Source organism: Rutidosis leptorrhynchoides, chromosome 10 (genome assembly GCF_046630445.1).
Source record: "Rutidosis leptorrhynchoides isolate AG116_Rl617_1_P2 chromosome 10, CSIRO_AGI_Rlap_v1, whole genome shotgun sequence".
Lineage (NCBI taxonomy): Eukaryota > Viridiplantae > Streptophyta > Magnoliopsida > Asterales > Asteraceae > Rutidosis > Rutidosis leptorrhynchoides.
The window spans coordinates 217,124,224-217,131,809 of record NC_092342.1 but is presented as its reverse complement, the minus strand read 5'-3'; positions in this window follow the sequence as shown (position 1 = coordinate 217,131,809).

Here is a 7,586-nt window from a genome sequence, read left to right as displayed (position 1 = left end):
ACCTCGTTCACGGCTACGTTGTGGTAGTGTTGGTAAGTTCTAAATCCGAATTTCATTGTTAAGATTATTGTTTGAGTTAGAGTTTGTGCTAGTTAGAGTTATAACCCACTTATTGTGAAATTTGGGGGTTTTTGGTAAGATTCATGTAAGTAAGCCTAAATGGATGACTTAGGGTTTCAATTGATAAAATTGTTAGTTTGGACCTTACATGTGTTAGAACACTTGTGTTGACTTGATTTTTGGGTGTAAACCCTAATTTAGGTCAAATGGGTATTTTGGGTCAAGTAAGCTTGATTCGGTGTCAAATTAAGTTTGGAGTCGAGTTTTGGTGAATCAAGTATGTAAATACTTGATTTAGGTGTTAATTGATGTTTTAGAAATATAACCACTAGTCGTTAGTGATTATGGGGCGTTTTATGACTTTGGTCAAAATGAGTAATTTTGAATTAGGTCAAAATTGAGGATGACACTAATTTGGATTAAATGAATGTTAAATGCTTTTGTTAAGCGTTAAATTATGTTTTTGGATGTAATTACTCGCGAAAAGTGATTTTGGGTTAAAATGATATTTTTAACATAAGTCAAACGTGGTCAAAAGCAATATGGGTCAATATTGCACGTGTTGGGGTTTTGGTGCAATTGGCGTTTGAAATGATTACTACCTAAGTAGTAATATAGTGTTAAGACCTAGGTTTGGTCTAATTGGGGTAAAGTATGAATTTGCGTTAAATTGTACTTGTAGAGTGGGTTTGAATTACCACCCAAAGTGGTAATTGGTTTGTGTCCATTAGGCGTTAAATGGGCGGGTTTTGGCGAGCAAGGTTTGATCCCTCGGCTAAGGGAATGTTTGTGTCGGGTTCTCTTTTGGAGAATGACTATTTATGCGTATGTTGTACCTATGTGTGATATAGGTGGTTACTTGCTCGGATTTGAGGACGGAGATCATGTTATACATGACTTGTGCGGGCATTTCGAGGTGAGTGGAATAATTATATATGTATGTATATGATTTATTTACTTGTGGGGTATGGGTTTAAAGTTCGATGTTGACGATACCATATCCTCGTGCGAGTTGCTATTTAATGTATGGAGTTAAAGTTCGATGTTGACGATGCCATACCATTATTGTTTGTTGGATGAGGGTTTAAAGTTCGATGTTGACGATACCTCATGTATGGAGTTAAAGTTCGATGTCGACGATGCCATACCACTATTGTAGTGATTTTGATGAGGGGTTAAAGTTCGATGTAGATGATACCTCATATGTGGGTTTAAAGTTCGATGTTGATGATACCACATTAATTGGGACGAATGGGGTTAAAGTTCGATGTTGACGATACCATTCGTAGGGCTAGACTTGAAACTTGAATACTAATGGATGTTGTAAACATCAATGTTTTATGTGTTGTAGTGTAGCATATTGTTTTATTCGCGTTATATGCTATTGTTGTGCTAGCTTATATTATCGGAGATTTTAGCGTTACACTTGCGACGGTATGCTAATTAAAATGCTAGCTTGTATTCATTGATATGTGGAATTTTATGCGTGGTTGCGTAAGTGGGTGCAAGTAGGTAAATTGTATATGTATATATATAATTATTGCATTCACTAAGCTTTATGCTTACCCCTCTCGTTGTTTACCTTTTACAAGTATCGTGTTTTGAAGCTAACTAGTTGTTAGACTAGATGCTTAGGAGCGCTTGGGCTCGATGGGGGTAGCTTTTAGATATGTTAATGCGGATTGGGGATTTGGTAGTCCCCGGGATTATACTCTTGGTATCGGGTTGGGTTATAGAGTCCTAATCCGTCTAAAGGGATAAATGGGTTGAAATCGCTACGTTATTTATAAAACGGGTCATTGTGGGCCCAGTGTTGTAAAACTTATTTTCATTGTGGAAATCTCTTAGTTTTACTTAATATGATGTGTTGTGAAAGTTGTTTCGTTTAAAAGTGTCGGGAAGCGGGTTTTCTGCTCGCGTGAATTTGAAAAACTGATCAGGAACTTTTAGTTCATTTGGACGCTGTCCCAAGGGCTTGGTCGCCGTCCAGTCCTTCAGAGCTGGACGCCGTCCAGATAACTGGACGCCGTCCAGATGTACTGTCCCATAAAAAAAATTTGGCGTGTTTTTGGTAAAACGAAGTCGGGTTGTTACAAGTGGTATCAGAGCATAGTCTAAGGGAATTAGGTGACCTTGGAATAGGTGCCTAGTCTTAGACTCATTGGAGGTTGTACGTTATTTACGGGACTTGTAGGAATACGGGTCAGATTGAGATTTGTTAGTGCCTTAGAGTAGGTGACTAACTAGGACTTGTTTTTGTCCAAAGTGTGATTATGTGGGTCATATTTCGTGTGTAAATTAGTGCCTTAGATAGCTAGTGCCTAATGTAAGTAGGCGAACTTTGACATTATTTTAGTGATAGTCACCTAGGATGTAGGTTGACTTGTGGCTGCAGTGTACTTGTGTACATTTATTATTATATTATATATAGGTGTATATATACAGGTATCTTTTGTGCGGTATCCTAGGGATGAATCTATTGGAGAGATTCGTATGTTTGGCGGTTTTTGTAGTGACCCGAACTTTTCCATGTTTATATATATTAATTGAGATTGATATTTACATGATTAAATATTTCCAACATGTTAAGCAATCAAACTTGTTAAGACTTGATTAATTGAAATATGTTTCATATAGACAATTGACCACCCAAGTTGACCGGTGATTCACGAACGTTAAAACTTGTAAAAACTATACGATGACATATATATGGTTATATATATAGTTAACATGTTTTTATTATAAGTATGTATCTCATTAGGTATTTTAACAATGAGTTATATACATAAAAATGAGACTATTAATTTAAGAAACTCGAAAACGATATATATAACGATTATCGTTATAACAACGTCTTACTAGGTACATATGAATCATATTAAGATATTGATACACTTGGTTAATTATGTTAAATGATAAGTAAATATATTATTAAGTGTATTAACAATGAAATACATATGTAAAAATAAGACTACTAACTTAATGATTTCGAAATGAGACATATATGTAACGATTATCGTTGTAACGACATTTAACTGTATATACATCATACTGAGATATATTATATATCATAATATCATGATAATATAATAATTTAAAATCTCTTTTGATATTATAAACATTGGGTTAACAACATTTAACAAGATCGTTAACCTAAAGGTTTCAAAACAACACTTACATGTAACGACTAACGATGACTTAACGACTCAGTTAAAATGTATATACATGTAGTGTTTTAATATGTATTTATACACTTTTGAAAGACTTCAATACACTTATCAAAATACTTCTACTTAACAAAAATGCTTACAATTACATTCTCGTTCAGTTTCATCAACAATTCTACTCGTATGCACCCGTATTCGTACTCGTACAATACACAGCTTTTAGATGTATGTACTATTGGTATATACACTCTAATGATCAGCTATTAGCAGCCCATGTGAGTCACCTAACACATGTGGGAACCATCATTTGGCAACTAGCATGAAATATCTCATAAGATTACAAAAATATGAGTAATCATTCATGACTTATTTACATGAAAACAAAATTACATATCCTTTATATCTAATCCATACACCAACGACCAAAAACACCTACAAACACTTTCATTCTTCAATTTTCTTCATCTAATTGAACTCTCTCAAGTTCTATCTTCAAGTTCTAAGTGTTCTTCATAAATTCCAAAAGTTCTAGTTTCATAAAATCAAGAATACTTTCAAGTTTGCTAGCTCACTTCCAATCTTGTAAGGTGATCATCCAACCTCAAGAAATCTTTGTTTCTTACAGTAGGTTATCATTCTAATACAAGGTAATAATCATATTCAAACTTTGGTTCAATTTCTATAACTATAACAATCTTATTTCAAGTGATGATCTTACTTGAACTTGTTTTCGTGTCATGATTTTGCTTCAAGAACTTTGAGCCATCCAAGGATCCATTGAAGCTAGATCCATTTTTCTCTTTTCCAGTAGGTTCATCCAAGGAACTTAAGGTAGTAATGATGTTCATAACATCATTCGATTCATACATATAAAGCTATCTTATTCGAAGGTTTAAACTTGTAATCACTAGAACATAGTTTAGTTAATTCTAAACTTGTTCGCAAACAAAAGTTAATCCTTCTAACTTGACTTTTAAAATCAACTAAACACATGTTCTATATCTATATGATATGCTAACTTAATGATTTAAAACCTGGAAACACGAAAAATACCGTAAAACCGGATTTACGCCGTCGTAGTAACACCGCGGGCTGTTTTGGGTTAGTTAATTAAAAACTATGATAAACTTTGATTTAAAAGTTGTTATTCTGAGAAAATGATTTTTATTATGAACATGAAACTATATCCAAAAATTATGGTTAAACTCAAAGTGGAAGTATGTTTTCTAAAATGGTCATCTAGACGTCGTTCTTTCGACTGAAATGACTACCTTTACAAAAACGACTTGTAACTTATTTTTCCGACTAGAAACCTATACTTTTTTTGTTTAGATTCATAAAATAGAGTTCAATATGAAACCATAGCAATTTGATTCACTCAAAACGGATTTAAAATGAAGAAGTTATGGGTAAAACAAGATTGGATAATTTTTCTCATTTTAGCTACGTGAAAATTGGTAACAAATCTATTCCAACCATAACTTAATCAACTTGTATTATATATTATGTAATCTTGAGATACCATAGACACGTATACAATGTTTCGACCTATCATGTCGACACATCTATATATATTTCGGAACAACCATAGACACTCTATATGTGAATGTTGGAGTTAGCTATACAGGGTTGAGGTTGATTCCAAAATATATATAGTTTGAGTTGTGATCAATACTAAGATACGTATACACTGGGTCGTGGATTGATTCAAGATAATATTTATCGATTTATTTCTGTACATCTAATTGTGGACAACTAGTTGTAGGTTACTAACGAGGACAGCTGACTTAATAAACTTAAAACATCAAAATATATTAAAAGTGTTGTAAATATATTTTGAACATACTTTGATATATATGTATATATTGTTATAGGTTCGTGAATCAACCAGTGGCCAAGTCTTACTTCCCGACGAAGTAAAAATCTGTGAAAGTGAGTTATAGTCCCACTTTTAAAATCTAATATTTTTGGGATGAGAATACATGCAGGTTTTATAAATGATTTACAAAATAGACACAAGTACGTGAAACTACATTCTATGGTTGAATTATCGAAATCGAATATGCCCCTTTTTATTAAGTCTGGTAATCTAAGAATTAGGGAACAGACACCCTAATTGACGCGAATCCTAAAGATAGATCTATTGGGCCTAACAAACCCCATCCAAAGTACCGGATGCTTTAGTACTTCGAAATTTATATCATATCCGAAGGGTGTCCCGGAATGATGGGGATATTCTTATATATGCATCTTGTTATTGTCGGTTACCAGGTGTTCACCATATGAATGATTTTTATCTCTATGTATGGGATGTGTATTGAAATATGAAATCTTGTGGTCTATTGTTACGATTTGATATATATAGGTTAAACCTATAACTCACCAACATTTTTGTTGACGTTTTAAGCATGTTTATTCTCAGGTGATTATTAAGAGCTTCCGCTGTCGCATACTTAAATAAGGACAAGATTTGGAGTCCATGCTTGTATGATATTGTGTAAAAACTGCATTCAAGAAACTTATTTTGTTGTAACATATTTGTATTGTAAACCATTATGTAATGGTCGTGTGTAAACAGGATATTTTAGATTATCATTATTTGATAATCTACGTAAAGCTTTTTAAACCTTTATTGATGAAATAAAGGTTATGGTTTGTTTAAAAATGAATGCAGTCTTTGAAAAAAAACGTCTCATATAGAGGTCAAAACCTCGCAACGAAATCAATTAATATGGAACGTTTTTAATCAATAAGAACGGGACATTTCAGTTGGTATCAGAGCGTTGGTCTTAGAGAACCAGAAAATTTGCATTAGTGTGTCTTATCGAGTTTGTTAGGATGCATTAGTGAGTCTGGACTTCGACCGTGTTTTCTTTAAAAATGATTGCTTAACATTTTTGTTGGAAACTATATATTTTTAACATATGAATATTATGTGATATATTAATCTCTTAACGTGTTTGATATTATGTGATAGATGTCTACCTCTAGAACAAGTCCCATTGACTCACCTAATAATAATGAAGAGTCAAATGTAAATTGGAATGATTTGTGGACTGATTCACAAGTTCCCGAAGAGGAACCGGAAGAAGAGTCGGAACTGGAAGAAGAATCGGAACCGGAAGAAGAATCGGAACCGGATGAAGAAATAGAACCGGTGGGGGAAATAATAAAACGGTTAAGTAAAAGAAAATCCTCAACCAACCGACCAAGGTTAATTATGGTCAATGGTGTTTCCGCCAAGGAAGCAAAATATTGGGAGGATTACCAATTCTCCGATGAATCGGATTCCGACGAGAATTCTGATGATGTTATAGAAATTACCCCAACTGAATTTAAAAAGGCAAAAGAAAATAATAAGGGAAAGGGCATAAAAATAGAGAAATCTAATTCCAACCCCGATGAACTTTATATGTATCGTCAACGCCCGAAGTCCTTAAGTTGTAACAATGACCCGGGAACCTCTAAACCACCAGGTTTTTCTAAACCAATGTGGACAACGACGGCTCGTATTAGGGGAACATCATATATCCCTAGAAACTTGGCAAAACGAACCAAAACCGAAGAAGAAGAAATGAGCGAGTCGGAATAAGATAGTTGTATTCGTGTGGTGTAATATATGTAATATAGTGTTCTTATGCTTTATGATATATGTAAAAATTGCTTGTATTAATAAGTATTTTTTTATGAATCTAACTCTTGTCAATTTTACAGTTTAAAAACACAAAAATGGATAGACAACCCAATATTTTAAGAGACCTACCCGGAGACATGATTGATGAAATCTTGTCTAGAGTCGGCCAGAATTCCTCGGCACAACTATTTAAGGCGAGATCAGTTTGTAAGACATTCGAAGAACGTTCCAAGAATGTCTTGGTTTATAAGAGACTTTCGTTTGAAAGATGGGGGATATCACATTGGGAAACCCATAAGTTACGATGTGTTTACTTTGACGCATATATTGCGGGGAACCCAAATGCTATTTTACGCAACGGGTTAAGAAATTATTTTGACTCAATATATCCGAATATTGGACTTCGTGATTTAGAAAAAGCGGCTAACATGCAACATAAAGAAGCATGTTATGCTTACGGATTAGTAATGTTCGCTTCTCACCAAAGTGAGAACAAGAACATCGGGCTACAACTATTAAACAAAACGTTTCCACAAGTGACGGAGTCGGTAATTGGGGTAAGAAATGAGGTTTTTAGATTATTACGGGACTGTTGGACATTACGTAACCCTCGTCCCTTTGACGACGTTACAACACGCTGTCTTATCAATAGCCATAACGGTTATGTTGCACAAGACCAAGGATGGGAAGTAGTCCTAGTAAAACCAGAATGCATGACTTGTTTC